This window comes from Cydia pomonella, chromosome 12, assembly GCF_033807575.1.
Source record: "Cydia pomonella isolate Wapato2018A chromosome 12, ilCydPomo1, whole genome shotgun sequence".
NCBI lineage: Eukaryota > Metazoa > Arthropoda > Insecta > Lepidoptera > Tortricidae > Cydia > Cydia pomonella.
In genome coordinates, this window is record NC_084714.1 from 12,356,817 (window position 1) to 12,376,159 (window position 19,343).

The window sequence follows — 19,343 nt, forward strand, 5'->3', positions numbered from 1 at the left end:
AATAATATGGTTTAGAGTATGTAATAATTATGGCAATGTATATTAGACGACGTGTAAATATACCTTATGATCACTATACCAATAATAACATTATGTATGTCGTTATCCTGGGACCTATCAAAAGAGATGACGGCACCTGGAGGATCCGTAAGAATGCCGAAATCGAGGAGTTAGTGGCTGAACCCAATATCATCGGCGAAACGAAATGCCACAGACTTCGCTGGTTCGGCCATTTACTGAGGATGGGTGAGGATCGAGGTGTTAAGAGAGCTTATTTGGGACAACCGACTGGTCGCCGTCCAGTGGGTCGGCCCAGATACCGCTGGAGCGACAGTGTACAGGCGGATCTGTGCCAACTCAAAGCCGATAACTGGCAGGAAGTGGCACAGGATCGGGACAGGTGGCGTTCTCTCGTTTTGGAGGCCAAGACCCTCTTTGGATCACTGCGCCACAATAATTAGTTAGTTATGTATGTCGTTAATTCGGTATTACCTACCGTAATACGACGTAATATATTTATGTAATTTATGACGTTATTCAATATAACGATATATCAAATTATAATATATCAAAAGTAATTGTAAAAAATGTTGTCCACCCTTTTAAAGCTTTCGAAAAAACTAGGCCTTACTTTTAAGTCGAATGCCATTCATCTACTGGCTCATCCTTATGAAAAATAAAAATTGAGGACACTTATTTTGATGCTTCGGGTACTCTTTCCTTCTGGACGCGAAACTATGTAACCTTTGAATAATGATCCACCTAGGTACATCGGTCCTGTTCATAAGGAACGATTGGTTGCGCTACCTTCGTTCGTATTTCTACAATATTGCCACACGTTTGGAATTGCCTACTTTCCACACTTGTATCACAAACCGAACACTGCTCCAGTATTGTAGACAGTTGCTTCGTAAATAATGTTTGTGGATTCATAGATAAACCAATTAAGTCGAATAAAGGTCACAGTCCAGCAATGCCGGATTTAGAGGTCTGGAGGCCTCGGGCAATAAAGGAGTGGAGGCCCCGTGGCCCCAAATTTTTTTCAAATAAAATGGTAAATTTACCGAATTCTCTATTGTGGGGGGCCCCTCTTTTGTGGAGGCCCGGGGCAGTAGCCCCGGTTGCCCTCCCCTAAATCCGGCCCTGCAGTCCGGCGACATCTCATATGGCTATTTACCTATATATCAGTGTCCTCTCGTGATCATTCTCTTTATTGTCTGGTTTATCACGAGAATAAGGAAAACTTTTTCAATAAGGGCGGCTCTGGCAGATGATAAGTATGCATATAGCGTTACCGCTAATGGTGAGAGGGTGCGACGTGCCCTATGCCATAGATTACTACAGATAGTGAGAAAAGCTGTCACTTGTCAATATTCGTTACATTTTGATCCGATCTTTAAAACGGTGTGTAGGTATATAAATAACATCGCACCGCATTAAAGATGACTCAAGCTGGCAGGGCCGGGGCCAGGCTGGAGCTTCCGGTGTTTCGTTTTTATTTTGTGCTTACCACGTGATCACCGATCAGCCGTCATAGAAAATGACGTGTCGGACGCCTCGGCCCGGGCGCGGGCCGGTCTAGCGTGAGTCATCCTTCAATACCGACTTATTGCGTGTATATGTCAGTGTAAAAAACCCGTTTAGTGAAAATACGTTTTCCCCAGTTACATATCCTTAAAAATAATTCAGTTACGAAGGACTTATCCAAGTTATCCAGGCCGCGAAGCCAACATGCAAATCGCTTACGCTCCGTAACGATCGAAACGCAACGGTTCCTGTCGCACTAATATGGAAGAGTGATAGAGAGTGACAAAGCGTGTGGGAATTTTTTTGTGTTTCACTCGGTGGCAAAATTTGTTTAAAACTCGTGCCTTGAAACCCTCGCACCGCTCATGGTTCAATTATGATATATTTCGTTTGCTCGGGTGTCAATATTAGCACGAGCGGTTAAACAACAGCTTTGCCCCCGTGTGAAAAAATATTTCGTAATGTATTTTTTTATTCGATCCTGTTTTTGGTTTCCTTTTGCTGTTGGCCACGTTGTTGTGATTTATATAGGGTATTGTGATTTATTTACGTATTAAAGAGTATGTAGTTTATACTATTTGCTATTTGTGTATGTCCATTATTTTTAATGATTCTCTGTTTATATACCTATCTAATTGTTAATTAGCTTTGTTTTTTTTCTCAACTTTTATCACTTACTGCATCACCTACTCGCATTACTTGTGTTTCTATTTCGCTTTATCTCCACTACCCAAAGTTGTCTGGAAGAGATCGCTCTTTAGCGATAAGATCGCCTGTGGTCTACCGTAGTTTAATTCATATGCTTAATTTGTATGTCACATTTCTTTTGATATAAGTGAGCAATAAATAATACAGGTGCCACATCATTCCCCATTTGTTCATTTTATGTTCATCAGTCTGTTACTTAGAGCATTTAACCGACTGAAGACGCCTTGTCCGTAATTTTCGGTACAAAACAGTCTGTCGATTTTTGCGGGGGAGGGCATGTAAAATGTATCGCTATTTGCACGTAACATACAAATGGCCATGTCAGATAAACGTCAGTCCATACAATAAGTATGACGTGAGTATGACCATTGGCCGCGAGGTTTTCAACAAAGGGGTAAGGTCTTACACTCCGAAGGTCTGTTAGCGCTTAGCAGACCTGTTTTTATCTAGATACCAGATTCAAAACCTTTTCGTTTTTCATTATGTTACATACACGACATGTGATACGCGATTTAAGTTATCCAGCTTAAATCGCGTAGCACTTGTCGTCAATCTTGCTCTATCACACTGGGTTTAATGTCAGTTCACCTCAGAGGAGATGATCTACCGAGAAAATTGAAAATCGAAATTATGCTATAAGCGTCTCTGTCACTCGAATAAGCAATAGAGAGGCAGATAACGAAATTTAGATTATCAATTTTCACAGCAGGCCTTCTGTTCTCTATATAGCGCGATACACGCGCGATAGGCGTCATATGAAATTTTCCGCAGCGCATTTTTTAAGAATGTTCGCCGTGCGGTCAGCAGTAAAGAGCAATGGTTCATGTCATGTCATGTGTAAATAAAACGTTAATTCCAGCGACTGAAAATGTACCTTTTTGCTTTGCGTCTTTTTTGGTATTAAATGTTTAATCTGGTGCCAAGTCTGTGGAATCTGCCGCGAATGTAATGAGTGTATTACGCTTCAAGCCGCTGTGATGGCATTTTCATGGACCGCCAGCCTCAAGGTTTTGGTGACCTTGCCTTCATGGTTATTTACTAAGGGTGGCATTGAACAAGGAAATGCAGCGGAATATAAACATTGTGGGCTGGCGCGACGAATCATGTGTTGTTGCACCAAAAGTATCTCGGCAATAGGTATTGCCGAGATACTTTTGGTTTGGTTTGGTTTGGATGGTTGGTTAGGTAACCAACACCTATTTTGTACCTATGTTGAATTAATCTACGCTTAGGAAAATTGAAAGAATACACCAGCAGAAAAGGCATAGCGACAGTTTCGAGAGTAGAACGGGTAGGAATGGTAAGCTTGTTAGAGTTTCTTTACGAGGATTTTATAAAAAAATATTAACCTAGTTTTAAAATAGGCATGGCCTTAGCTTAATTTATTGTAATTTATATTGTACCTATAGGTACTTACCTACCTACTGTTCAATAAATGTTAAAAATGCAATACTTGTAATGTAATGTCGAGTAGTACGTAAGATTAAACTGTCCTGGTAATTAAGAATATGTAGGTACCTAATGTTATAACTAAATTTATAAACTGAAATTGATTTTTTTGTGCAGTTTAATTAAGGTAATAGGTTAAGGTAGCACCATTGTGATCCAAGAGGAGGAGCTTTTGGAGCACCGATAAGATATCAGGTTGCCTCCTATCGCCGCTTCTCTTTGTAATTCTCCTGACTGACGTCATGCGTAATAATATCAACGCCGAGTGGCCTGAGAGGCATATCATGGGACACGAACATTCTGGAGGACTTGGACTACGCGGATGACATTGTGTTGATATAGCCTACTTTTGCTTATCTAGAAACCAAACTCGAAAGTCTTCAAGAAGAGTCAAATAGAATGGGCCTGCGGATCAACAGACGCAAAACAGTCAACAAGTAGGTACAACGGATCCACTGATGCTGGGGGTTGAGAGCCTACATTCGGTGTCCACGTTTGTGTGCTTGAGGAAGAGTGGAAAAAGCTGTCACTTGTCAATATTCGTTACATTTTGATCCGACCTTAAAAACGGTGTGTAGGTATATAAGTTACACCGCACCGCATTAAGGATGACTCAAGCTGGCAGGGGCCGTGGCCAGGCTGGAGCTTCTGGCGTTTCGTTTTTATTTTGTGCTTACCACGTGATCACCGATCAGCCGTCATAGAAAATGACGTGTCGGACGCCTCGGCCCGGGCGCGGGCCGGTCTAGCGTGAGAGACATATATATTAAATTGTAGTGTTCTCAATTAATGCTTTAAATATTAAAACAATTGAAGTTTACTTACGATTCTTTCGATATATTACTTATCTACACCTATGACGATATGGCCCTTAATAGTAACGGCACGGGAAGGATGTGGTTGTATACCGACATAAGGATATATCGTAACTATGAAGTTCCTGGTTGTGTAAGGTAACAACGCTTCAATAGTGTGCGCCGTAAAGCGATTTCATTAACCGTGATTATACGGTAAGTCATCCTATTTACTCGTATTATCAAATCAGATGTTTTAATACGAACCATATTTGTCAATCGTGCATCTGTTTTCGCGTTTGCGAGCCCAGCCCAATAACAAAAAGATTGAATTGGATTATAATGATTAAATAAGAATGCAGGCAAGTGTGTACGCGATTAAGAAGCTATTAGCCGTAAACATAGGTAGGTAATAACATATACCTAATAGCCTTCATATGCGCAGGTTCTAAACACATTGTATACTACGTATTAAACTACAATCAATACAATGGTTTAATACAACAGATTGTCCAGTAAATATGTATTCATAAGTCATATTATTCATTTATGTAATGTAATAAACAATACTTGGGATACTTTAGGTTTAGAGAAGACGAAAAATACAGCTAACAAGTTTACCTATTAGCCTACTTATTGAACGAAGCGTTAGCGAAGTTCTCCGCTATGACTCCGGCAAACTGCTTTCCCCTCTACAGGTCGCAATTCTCAACCGATTCTCGTAGAATTTTGTAAGCAGGTTCAATAGTTAGATATAATTTTTCTGTCGTTTCGTTTTTTGGAAATTTTGTAAATGGTGGAAATCGGTATAAAGGACTTGGTGCCATTAGGGTCTATAATACTTACGACCATTGTGAGTACGCTGTGATAATAACACAGAATGTTTTGTTTTTATATTTTTTAAGCTTATAAATCTTATCGCGAGGTTGTAGGCTCTCAGAGTCACTAGTTTATTTTTTACAATATGGTTTATTGAATAATTAATTAGCGGAATAATACCGCTGTTGAACGGAGTTGCCATTCTACTAGCGGAACGGCCGCAGGCATTATGTTTTAAACAAAATAACGCCGAGGTCATCAATCATATTTAAATGACAGATCTATTTGATGAAAGCTTTAAATGTGTGCAATTTATTAACCTAAAGGGTTTTTAGGAGGCTAAGGTGTACGCATAAAAAAACCGCAAATCGATGTACAGTTTAGCTATTTGGCACACGCATACTAGAGGTCAAAACAAAATTTTTGGCCCGCAGTCCTAAAAAAAATTTCCCTTAGGAGGGGAGTGCCATTTTTTTTCTATGGAAAAAGAATTTTTTTCAGAAACCTATCGTGTGAAAGGGCTTTCTGAGGCGATTCTAGAAATATGCCACATTATTACATTTCAGTCATTAAAAAAAAAAAAACAAAACATACCGAGTTTGGGCTCCTCCAGATCGTCCGATATGGCTGATTTGTTTTTTGTACAATATACCACAAACGATTGATTTTATTGTACTTTAGAACCCTTTAAGCCAAATTTCAGAACAAAACTAGAGACAATATAATAGTAAATATTTCATAAATATTAGAAAATATAAAAAATGGAATTGCCACCTGAAGGCGAAACTCCAAACGCAACATTTCACTCGACAACTCTCGAGTGACTAATTTAATCCTCCTCCTCCTCCTCTGATCCTCAGTGAATGTATTAGAATTACATTAGTGAGGTTATTAAAATAACAAAAACATCAAATTGGTATAGAAAAGAAGAAAAAATGTACTAAAAGGAATTTGAATTTGCAATGATACCACATGATAGGTTTCTGAACATATTTTTTTTCCATACAAAAAAAAATAATGACCCGGCACTCCCCACCTAAGGGATTTTTTTTAAGAACTGCGGGTCAAAACTCGGTTTTGACCTCTAGTATGCGTGTGCCAAATGGCTAAACTGTACATAAGGTTTTTTAACCGACTTAAAAAAAGATTGTCAATTCGACTGTTTTTAGGGTTCCGTGCCTCAAAAGGAAAAAAACGGAACCCTTATATGATCACTCTGTTGTCCGTCTGTCAGTTTGCCGATGAGTTCCGTAAGGAATTGAAGGAACTCCACGAATCTTGATGGATTCAGATCCAGACCTTGGAACTGGAAACGTACTCGAAGCGCGAAACTTCTTAGTAACATAACTGCTTGGCCAAACAGGAACGACTCCTCCAGATTCTTCTGAATGCTGCGTCACTCACACCAAAACCTTAAAACAGAAAACCGAAAAATACAATTTACCTTTAGCAAAAAAGACAAATCGACTCCAAAAGGATAAAATAAAATTCCTATTATGCCTTTTATGTGCGCTAGCAACTTATATGTCTCAAGTCGGTGTCAAACAAAATAAGTACAATACTAATCGATAATTCTACGAATGGGCAGCTTTCTTTCCTTCTTGGCGACTACAGGACTAGCGCTTTCTTTCAGGAGCTGAGTCAAGAGTAAAGTAATGCAGCCAGCGTTTTTGTGATCATACCGAGAGTAGGGATTTGGGGAAGGTACATTGTTTACAATTAATTTATAGTTTTAGGTTTTTTAATTTTAGATTTATTTTATTCACTTATTGTACTTATGTATACGTTGTGTAACTTGGTTTGTTTATTATATTTACCTACTATAATTTTATTGTAATAAGTTATGTCTCATCAACTCTCACTAAATTAAAACAGCTAGTCTGTTGGCAGATAATCTAGAGACATTACCGGTCTTTATTGAACAATACTAGTTTATAAAGGGCTGTAAGCGGCGTGGCAGGCGAAAGTGCTTCAACACCATGATGTTGCCAAAACATGATTTATTTAGGCGGTTATCGAACACGACTGACTAACTATTCGATTTATGATTAATTTAGATACAAAGGCAATAAACGTTCTACAACGTTGTTGCTACTTGTAAATAAATCGATTAATTTAAGCCATACGCCGGGTTAACATTATTTATTTTAAATTGCAAATTATGATAGTTAGCATGTAAAGCGATCCTGTTTGTCGAGTGGGTAGTGAAGGTCAGCTCGGACAGGTATATTAGGTAAGTCTACTCGAGATGTTGTCCCTCGCTCGCACTCGAGGAAGCGTCTGCGTCGTGTCGCCTCCTTGATTCGAGGCCTCAAGTACTTTTTCTGAGGACACAAGTGTGCGTATACATTTATTGAGTAGGAATAAACGTAATCCGAAAATAGAACAAAGAAAAACTTTCTCATTTCCCTTATGAAATTACCTAATCTTTTTCACGTAGACAGTCGCTTAATTATTGAATTTATGTATTTAAACAAGAAATCAAAACGGATATGTTGTTTAAAAGGAATAATTAAGTAGGTCTCACCATTAAGACGACGCGTTGTAAATTTCGGCGTTAGGTATCTTGGATTTATCACAGCAATTACAAAACTCATGAAGTAAGTATTGTTAGGTGAACTGGTTATTCATGGCATCGACTTCATTTCTGTAGTTGCCGATACGTGTTATGCCTTTTACACAAACATTTCAAATGGGACCGATTCAAGTCTAAATTTTCAATGTAGATTAGTCTAAACACACACTTCAACACCTGTAATTTTTCGATTAATTATTTGGCTTATTACTTAAAACCCGTTTTACCGCTATTTATTATTTGCTTTAGTAGCCACCTGACGAAGCCTACGTTATGTATAACTAACAAAATGTAGATATGTAAAACTAGCCTTCGCCCCAGCTTCCTCCGCGTAGCGTAATTTTTTTTACCCTATTTTCATCTCCCAAAGGGTGGGATGGGAGTTCTACACAACATAAAAATTATCATGGTAAATTTGTTCATCGAAAACAACTGTGCACTACATTTAAATGTAGGTACCTACCTACTCTTGTTTTTTTACTCTATGCTGAAATGTGATAAGGGTGTATTGGAAAATCTCGAGATTGAAGAATATTATGTTTCAGACCGTACCTTCAACGGTTAAGGCTCTGCGTTTGCTGTCAATATTATAGTAACGCATCGCTTTTATATTTTGACATTTAATTTTTACGAGATTAGCAATATTTTTCGTCCAGTCGAGTTGGATGTTATCAGTAAAAAATATATACCCTTGAGTGGCGCTATTTGGAATTATGGGAGTAATTAGTTATAATCCTATGAAAGCCAAGAACCCTTAACTTCTCGAATATTTCCTTTATCCCCTATTTAGTTGCCCGTTCAGATTTTGCCAAAAAAATAATGTTAAAAATTAAGACTACTAAGCCACAGTAAATTGAGATCTCTACTAATACAGAAATAATTTGAAATAACGGTATGGCGGCATCGTTCCGAGCATGGCGCCATAACCTTTGGCCTACTACGCTCTTCTAGATGGCGCCATTTTTTGATATTTAACAAATTTAACGCATATCAATGAAAGTATAAGAATCAAAGTCAAATAGCGTTCTAAAAGTTTTAATCATGTGTCGAAAGATGGCAGTAAATTTAAGTGGCTACAAAGGTTTATTTGACAATACACCTCTATTTCAAATTCTCCTAGGCCGCAGTTACACGGCAATTCACGTGACGACCGGTCACTTTGGCATAGTGGATAATGAAGCCGATGGTCCTGGGTTCGAATCCCGGTAAGCATTTGATCCTGAGTCATGGTTTTTTCCATGAATTTAAGTATTTGTATATTATATATGTAAAAATAATAATAAAATAAATAAAAATGATTTATTCAGTATCTTAATTATTAATTACATAGTCTGAACTGGTGCCTCTATTTAAGTATTATAAATACTTGTGTTAAGAGAACACCGCTCTTCCACTTGTTGTAACTTAAAGGAAACGTTATATAATAAAAGGTTGGTTTAAGTATATAAAATTTAGATGCACTGAAGGCGTCAATAAAAGGTTTACAATATAAAATAATAAGAAGAGGTACATAATTTGGTACTGTAGTACTATAAAGGAAAAACAAAGAAAAATAAAAATAAATAAAACATATTTGTGGAGTGTGTGTGTGTATGTGTATGTGTGTGTGCGTGTGAGTGTGTGTGTGTGTGTGTGTGTGCGTGTACGTTATTCTAACATTTGTTCTATTTCATTATAACTTAAGTTTTTGAGCCAGTTACACACTTTTTCCTTACATTCCTTGTGGACGGATGGATAAATGTTAATTTCACTGTGTATTTTGTTATATAGATTGGCTGAACGAGCCTCATACTGTCGATTGGCATATACGGAATTAGTTTTGGTTACTTTTATTGCATTTGGTTTCCTTCGTCTGCTGGCAGAGTTAGTGTTAGTTTTATAGGGTAATGTTTTGTGCCTTTTCAAAACTGCATGTAATATGTAGAGTTTCCTAACTGACAGCAAATCACAGATGTCGTAGAGGTCTTTGGTCGGAAATCTAAAGGGTTTAGCATGCATCACCTTCAGTAGAGACCTTTGAGCCCTCTCTAGTTCGAGGAATTTCATTTTGGTAGCCCCACCCCAAACCGGTATGCAGTAGACAAGAACTGATTGTGCCAAAGACACATAGACTTGCTTCAACAGAGTCTGGGAAGCCACATGCCTGAGATTCTTAAAGATGTAGATTAGTTTCCGAGTTCGTGACATAATCAGTTCAGTGTGCGCATGCCAGGTTAGACGCTGATCAATCATGATACCAAGGTATTTTGTGCATTCGACCATATTAATGATTGAACAGGAGCAGCCAGACTCAAGTCTGTTGTCACACGTATGTATCCTAACTGTAAAGTTTAAATCCGGCTGTGTCCTGTTGTATTTGGTGAAACAGATGTAGTTAGATTTATCAGTATTTAGGGTGAGTAAGTTAGCTTGCAGCCAGCGGGCAATAGTAGCAAGCCCCTGCTCTGCTGTATTCTTAACTTCGTCCCAGCTATCACCCCAGAATACGACGGCCGTGTCATCAGCATAGGCATAGATAGATCCTCTCTCGATTTTTAAATTGCACAATTCGTTAACATAAATTAGAAATAGTGTAGGGCCCAGCACACTACCTTGTGGGACACCGTAACGTACAACACATTCATCACTGACATATCTTCCTATTTTTACACGTTGTTTTCTGTTTTCCATGTAGCTTCTTAGCAATGAAAGAGCGACACCCCTGATACCTATTGCTTCCAAAGTATTTATTAGTGTGGGGACAGAGACAGTATCGAAGGCTTTCCTGAGGTCAAGAAATACGGTAATACACTTTTTATTGTTGTCGACCTTTTTAACAATTTCGGTAGAAAGTGCAGTTACCGCATCCTCTGTACAGATACCTTGCCTGAAGCCATATTGGTTTTTCGACAATATTTCATATTTACTTAGATAGTTCATTAATCTAGCGTTGATAAGCTTTTCTATTACTTTCGAGATTGATGGTAGGACTGATATAGGCCTATAGTCAGATATACTGTCTCTATCTCCACCCTTAAACACAGGAGTGACCATAGCCATCTTTAAAGAATTTGGGAAGACACCATCTTCAAAACACAGATTTGCGAGATGTGTCAAAAGAGGAACCATGATGCCACTTATTAATTTTAGAAAATGGGTAGGGATATTATCCCACCCAGGTGCACTAGAGGACTTAAGATTTGACAAAGTTACATAAACTTCATTAGGGTTTGTATTGTACAAAACAAATGAGTTTAAGCGCGGATTTGTATTTAGGCCGAATTGACATGGACCGTGATAGCTGGACTGAATTACTTCTGCAAGAGATTTACCAATATCAGAAAAGAATCCATTTGTAGCGTTTACTGAGTCCTGTGGTGAGGAACAACATTCCAGTAATTCTGCGTTTTCAATCCTTTTTGGTTTCCTATTGGTTATGTTATTTACAGCTTTCCATAGAGCTTTAGGGTTCTTACTAGCCTTTGATAGCTGGTCCATATCGTATTTACGCTTTACTTTTTTGATAAGGCCGTTACAATAATTTCTATACCTTTTGTATGTTATTTTTAAGACGATATTTTCTGGTTCGGACCGAAGCTTTTTTTGAATATTGTTTCTATTTCGTATGCAGCGGAGTATACCCGGGGTAATCCAGGGCTTAATAATACGCTTGTTTCTTGGTACTAAAATGGTAATAGCATTATCTAATAGGCATTTCCTGATATTTGAAATGATTAGGTCAGTTAATGTATTCGGGTCTTTAATGTTATATAGAAATGTCAGGTCTTCCTTTAAGAGTGAGCTAGCAGCCTTTTCAAAATTGGTGCTAGCTTTTGTTTTCTGCAGAGATTGACAAGCATTAAGACTTCGTAATTTGACCAGTACCATAGCGTGATCTGTAATAGTAGAGTCTAAAATTAGGATATGTGCTTTGGGATAGCTCTGATCAGTCTTAATCATAACATGATCGAGACACGTTTTGTCACGGGTGGGAAGAAGATGCCCAGGAAGTACTCCGTGCATAGCCAGCATATTTAAGTAATTTAGCCTGTTTATGCGGTCATGGCTCTGCTCGTTATGTTTATATATTAGGTTTATGTTTATATCTCCACATATAACAATATTTTTGCAACTGGGGATCGATTCGAGATATGTATTTAATGAAGATGTAAAGTATTCTGCATTGCTTATGGAAGGCGATCGATAAATGCCAAGAATTTTCTTGTCATAGATAGTTATTTCTAGGCAAGATGCATGTGCTAGTTTTATTTCATTAACTTTAAATTTATGGGTATTTTTCACATATGCAACAATTCCATCGTTTTGGTTTAGATGAAATGTGGTACAGTATCCTACATAACCATCAAGCGCCGGGATAGGTTTATCTGCATTAAGCCTGCATTCACTTAGAATTATCACGTCTGTGTTGAATTGAAATTGCGAGAATATTATGAGGAAGTTTACAAAGTTACAGTATATACTGCGAATATTTTGAGATATGATGGTAAGGTCTGATTCGTAACATTGAATATGCTTAGATACGTCTTCGCATCGACATTCTCTGGATTGAGCTACTAGAAGATCGTCAATATCGTTTAATGTATTTAGTGTGTCATTCATTTAGAGTACATTTAAGATCTGCGAGTGTAACAAGTAACCCATTTTCTAATACGTAACGTTTGCACAAGTTGAATAGTAATATACTATATGTCGACTTATATATTTTGATTTTATGTTGGAATACTTGGAACTTACCAGTTAAGATATATTTCCAAATAGTATATAGTGTGAAGGTGAATTCTGTAGAGAAAATAAAAACGTACAATGGTGAAGCTGTCTTTTTGTATGATCGTGTATTATCACTGTATGTCATTTCATACGAGTACAAAAATAGAATATTTTGCTGGTCAATGTAGTGATTTTTTGAATTTTGTTCATTATTTTCGTCGTGCGTAAGGGCTAAGAGCAATAGTCTTATATAGAGTTTACATGAAATTTTATTGTGTGTCTGATTTGAAGGATAATTAGCGTTATGAAAGTGTGTAATGTGCAGGGCAATTTTGGCTATTTTTATGTGATTTAATGTAAGTATGTTATTTTTTGTGTACAATATGATTACATGCACATGCCATAAGCCAATCAGTGAGGAAAACAAATACCAATTATACAAAGCCAGAAAACATATTGTGAGACCATAGAGCCGGAGTATTCCTAGTCAGGTTTCCTGAAAAAGTCGTTGTATTTGTACCTCGTTTGTTATGAGTATTACGGGAGATGTTTTGTTTTTGCGTACATACACTTTGCCCAATGCTGTCCAGCAGAACTCGTAGCTCTTTGACCGGGCTAGATCTCGCGCCAGGAATCGAAGGCGAGCAGCTTTGGCTGTGAGGTGCTCCGTTACGAATATGGGGGTCTCAAGTGAGCTATGGCCGAGGTTTTTAGCACTCAATTTGTTCGCTTTGTTCGCTATGTTGTACTCTTTGCATTTTGTTAGAAAGTCTGTTTTTTGTATGGCTGTCACCATTTCCACAATAATAGGTGAATTGGGTTTGTCATTCTGCCGGCTGCGAACTCTGTATACGTCAGAAATGTCCGTGGGTGCAATTGAGAATCCGACGTTTTGTGATAGCTTTGTTACCATATTTAACAAATCCCCGCGGGTCTCTTTCTCCAATTTTGGGGCATTTTTGATTTCAACATTTTTCTTACGCGCGTCTCGTGACATGTCTTCTATTTTATCTTCGAGGAGATTTATGTAGTCCTTGTCCGCCTGCCTGTCCTTTTCTAAATTTTCTATTTTCTTCTTCAACTCTTCGTTTTGAGCACTTAGAAAACTGATAGAGTTTTCAATTTTTTCATTGGACTCTTTTATTTGTTGCAGGGTCGGGTTTATTTTTTTAAACTCCTTTTCTTGTGAAGTCTTGAGATCTTGTAGCATCTTTCTCATTTCATCTTTAAACTTGTCAATTTCCGTTCCAGGGCTATCTCTTCGTCTTTTCTTGCCACGCTGTTTGGCGAAGTTTGGCGGTGTCTTTTTGGTTTCTCCATCTTGGAAATCCATGTCTGAGTGCGAGGCTTCGTTATCCGACATGTTTTTGTGAGCGCGTGTACCAGGGATGTATAAATCAGAAGAAGCTAATAGAGCGACCGTGCGCGCAAGCTATGAATGAAGTGGGCGTGGCGCGGATAGTAGCTAGCGTGCGTAGTCGGGGCGGAGTCTGTTCCGTGTGTGCCGTTTGCGCGCACGCCGTTTACAACCTGAGTATGTGTGCGTGTACCAGGGCAGCAGTTACTGGGCGCCGCAGCGGGAGCTCTTCGTGTTTATAAATAGCACTCACTGTGATTTATGCACTCCTAATTTTACAACTGATTTAATTAACGAATTAAATTAATTTAATTTATGAAATTAAAGTTATACGAGTACTGGGCACGTATACACCTTGTGGTGGTCCGAGGGGAAGAGGGAGAGAGGGAGGGGATATGTAGGTACTCAGACGACGATTCGTCTGAGTACCCACACAACAAGCTTTCTTGAGCTTACCGTGAGACTTAGTCAATTTGTGTAAGAATATCCTTATAATATTTAAGTATGATTTATTTATTTATTAATATTTAATTCCTTCAATTCTCCTGATTTATTATGAAAAATAGAAGTTAATTCGTTTTACCCGTGTTTAATTACAGAGTTGAAAATTGTCTAAATTTAGAACAATTAATAAGGGGTTATCCTTTGCAGATATCGCTAGGGTCAGATACCTGTTGGGTTATGGGCAATTTGTGCGGGTTACGGGCCCCGCGAGGGCGCTCCGCCGAAGCCCGCTCGACACCCCCTTTCTAGACAAATTGTTTTATATTCCACACATGAGACTATTTGAGTTCAAGAACCTGACAATTTTTTTGTGTATCTTCAGAAGTAAACAGACAATGTTTACTCAAGCTATTTGACGGGACAAAAACTGCTAATGCAACGGAAGTACCTACTTACTATCAAGTCAGTCTAGTCCACGGGATACAAGATCATTAAGTAAACTATTAATTTAATTTCAACTTAGGTGCTATTATAAGTTAAAAACTTGGCATTGATTTTTAATAAATTTTTTGAAACATTCAATCACAAACTCCTCAGTTTACAAATTCAAGGTTGTTCATTAAAAACTTACTGAATTTATCTTGCACAGAAGCCAGAGGGTGCTCATAACTAGAGTTTGAGTGGCAAGCAATTAAGATTCCATTTTGCAAATAAACTAACCAATCACTATAAATTAGAAGGTACCTAATGGGTATCATTTAATCTGTCTGAAATATATTCTGCAATATATTTGATGAACAAAATTATATATTTGATCAGCCAAAATGTATACTTGGTCAGCAACTTATGGTTAGCAAGTATTTCTAAACCAGTTTACAATTAATGTCATACTTAGCTGCTCTAAATTGATTTGGTTGGCAAATAAATGATTTGATCGGCAATAAACGATCCACCATTAATCAAATTTTGAGAAGCAATCAGTGGGTAAGCGGATTATTTCATTGTGGATTACAATTTAACTGATCCGCAAAAATTGGTTACCTGAAAACAGTTGATCAGCAAATGTCTAACCAATCTAACCTACCCCCTTTGCTAATCAGCTGATTTTTTAAACAAAAAAATATTGGCCATCATTTATTGTTTACAATATGGACGGTATGATGGGGGGTGAGGGGGCCGGGACGCAACTGCGGCAGGGTAAATAAAGCTGTTGGATCTGGATAGCTTCGGCATTGCGAAAGAGCAGCCCTTCCGCCCTGCGCGAGGGCTGCCCTCCCTCCGCGCCTCCGTTTTCGCAATTGCTCTCTAGGGGTAGGACAGACAAGACCACGTGGATAGTGGGATACACTGATTCGGTTTCAGATGGCCTTGTTCTTTTGGTAACCTTGAGATTTTGGTGACGTGGTATTGGTGGTGGTCACGTGGGCTGATCGATCCGCCTGCACTGCAACTCCGATTTTTCAAATTAAACGCTAACCACCTTATTATTTCAGATGACCATTCCTTTAATATATATACATCTCAATTAAACTGCTTCGAGACATGTTTTTTCTACTAATAATGATTTTGCAGCTAAATTTTTTATTAAGTAGATAAATTATAACAGAAGCAGATCGATATTGTTTACAATGTTGACACCGTTTGTGAATTATTTGCTGAACAAGAGTTGTAGCTCGATTTGTATTTATTGCCAGCAAAATGTTTGTATCCTGTCCAAATGATTTAATGGCAATTTTTTTTTGCAGATCTGTTTTATAAACGGCTGATTATTTAATTACTTCCCGTACCTAATTGGTTGGAGGGAAACAGGCAAGATGGGAAGAACAGACAAGATGGGAAGAGCGAACAAGACGGAAAGCTACATCAATACAAATCGGAGGGCCTAGCCAAGTACAGACTGACTGTCACTAATAAAATGTTTGGCGTTGGCGTGATTAAAATTGACTACAATTACACCAATAAATAATCATGATCGTGAACATATTCTAATATACATATTGTCAATATCAAATGAAAAAAAAAAGATTTATAAAATCAGAACGTAGTGATTATATGCTCTTTGATCAGAACGCTGCTATAAGTCAATCTCGATACATCGTTGTCAACTATGTAGAGTTCTCACTTACAAGGCCTTGCAGAAATATGAAATGGCTGGCTAATTTGGCTCATCGATCAGGCGGTGGGGCGTGCTCGACGTCTAATTGTGTGGATTACCGCTCGTCCGCAGCGCGAGAGCGCGACGTCTCCTGCAACCGCCTGTTATCTGTCTTTTGTTGCTGCCAGACCAACAATCTCCTGCCATGGCAAATCCTCGGTCACTGGGAGTAAGCACGGTCCATTGCGTCCACTTTACACTATGCACTGAATTCCAATTTTCTTATACCCTACGAGGCCAGCGGTCATTATGGTGAAAGATGCTAGACAATTTATTAGTATGTCGGAGAACGACTAAAATATGTCATGTATTGCATTTTGTACAAAAGAAAGAAAATACATTTATTTATGTCAAAACAAACACGGATGACAGAAACATGACAATACAATGTATTTACATTTAGCGCAGAATGCCATAAAAGGGTCACAACTCAGCAATTTTAGATACTAAAAAGTATGCCATCTATGACAAATAGAGCAAAGGGGGTTAAGTTGTTGTGATATCTGAGTAGAGTTCGTAAGCAGAGCCGGCAAGCCATCATAGAGTTCATTATTAAGAGTAATAAGTCCAAAGAACGTTAATTTCGGAAACGGGATTGAAGCGATGCTGTCCATCAATCTTCAGATGAGGACGAAAGGGGGAAGATGAGATCTATGGTGGTTCCTGGAATGAACTCGCAGGTTTGCACATTATCAGAAATGTAATCACTTTTGTCCAATGGCCACTATTTAAGGATCTCATGTGCTTTCGTTAGTATGATACGCCAACGATTCCTGACAAAGTATAATATTGAGGCATGGTATCAACATATTACATGTTTCTCATCTTCATAAGCATTTAAAGTAGACTGAAATACTAGCGAAATAAAATACTTACCTACCTAAAAAAAATGAACAATGAATTGAGCACCCGACTTTGTATGCTAATTGTAAGCAGTTTGGTTTTTAGACGAATACGTCTAAAAACTAAACACACACACATTGGCACATTTTTATAGCGCGATTGATCAAGTACCGTTCGTCTTATGAACCGCCCAATTATTGTATTAGACCATGCATAAATAACAAATGGCTTGCGGATTTGGTGTATAGAGCCAAGTAGAACGTGTCCTTCATCAAATTGTACAGTGGAATCCGTATACTCCGCTTATACTGACCACCCGCTTACTATGACGTAATTACTGTGCGAAGTTTGTTTCTCATATAAAATTATTTGTAATGAAGTCGGATAAGATGACTTCCTTAGAGACAGATTGATTAATATCACCTATAAATCTAGACACGCGGTAGCGTGTCCAGCCAATTTGAAAGAAAAAGGAACTGTAATGTAGTTTATACGTATAGGCTATTTTGTCTATGTTACGTTTCAAAAGGTTTGTTGGTAAAAACTAGCCAAGTCAAATCCTTTATAATTTCGGGATTTTCTACATAGCGCAGAACTTGGCACCCATATATATAGATCTCAATTCTTTTGTCGGCGAGTCAACAACGACATGTGTTCTTAATATTGAACTTGACTTGGCTCTCATTCATTTCACATTCATGTTTTTGACACATTCGCTAGTTTTCGTGGCCGTGGACGTGGAAAGACTTTTCTCTGCGAAGACGTTTGGTGCGTTCGTGGCGTGTAAGTTATTTTACCTAGTTTTGATTCTCAGGGACAAGTTGATCTCCGTCTCTCACAACTAAGGTATTTGGTATTAATTTAGTTTTTTTTTCATAAACTGATCGGCGATTGGCCCTAGTCACACCTGATGGAAAGTGAAGACAGGGCCTACAATGGAGCTGACCGGTTCAGTAGTAGCCTATTTCACTTTTGATTTAAAGAGACAGAGGTCATATTTATCAGGAAATACAGATCGCGTGAGCGCATTCCATTCTTTAGCCGTCCGTACCAAATAAGAGGAGGCAAACCGTTTCGTGCGAACAAATGAAACGTTTACCACGAACGAGTGCATTCGCTCCCCGCGCTTGGATGTCTGATCATGGAAAGGGGAACGTGGGATCAGGTCGTGCAGTCCCTGTGCGCACTACCCGGAATGTATCCGATAGAACACAGACAGGCAAGCGACTCGACGGCGATGCTCAAGGCTTGGTAGATCATCGCCAAAGAGTCTATGAGACTAGCGCTCTGTCGAGTCCAGGGCTGCCAGCTGATATTTGGCGGAACCGTTCAGCAATATTCCATGCACGAGCGGACCTGTACTTGTGCTTGTATAGGTAGAGAAGCTGATTCTGCGTGAAATATCGCTTCACCTTAAATAGGACATTGGACTCAATAGTCAACCCGAAGTTTAAGTTCGATTTTAAACTTAGACCAAGTAACTCTAAAGTGTTGGTCACGGGAAGGGACACATTTCGGAAAGTGGGAGCCAAGGTGAACTGGCTCCGTTTTGCGGCGAAAAGACACACCTGTGTTTTGGTGGCGTTGAATCCAACCAAGTTAGCCTCGCCCTATTCGGACATAACAAAAATAAGAAGTTGTACAATTATGCTTTATATGACATCCGCTTAGTATGACGTGTTTGTCACTTCCCTTGTCATTATAAGCGGATTCTACAGTACCTATGTCTCAACTGTCGTTTCAATGGTGAAGTTCATAAAGATATTGATCGGATTGCCGTAATTACGCATTTTGAAAAAATGGCCAATATGAGTATCATACGGTCTTACTCGTATCAACGATGTGTGAACAATTAAACCTTATATTTACATTCAATATAAGTTAAAATTCACATTTCAGTAAAAATAAACTTCTTAAAACATACACAGGTACATGTCCGATGCTAAGTAATTTATGCCATATTTG

The 19,343-nt window shown here is 38.4% G+C and overlaps 1 long non-coding RNA gene across 1 annotated transcript; it reads right to left on the reverse strand.

Moving 5' to 3' along the window:
• Positions 1 to 4,986: 4,986 nt before the first annotated feature.
• On the reverse strand, positions 4,987 to 18,248 carry LOC133523636 (uncharacterized). Its single transcript, XR_009800256.1, has 2 exons — positions 16,507 to 18,248; positions 4,987 to 6,709 (listed from the first exon to the last, which is right to left on the reverse strand). It is a non-coding gene; the product is annotated as an uncharacterized LOC133523636 (long non-coding RNA).
• Positions 18,249 to 19,343: the final 1,095 nt, after the last annotated feature.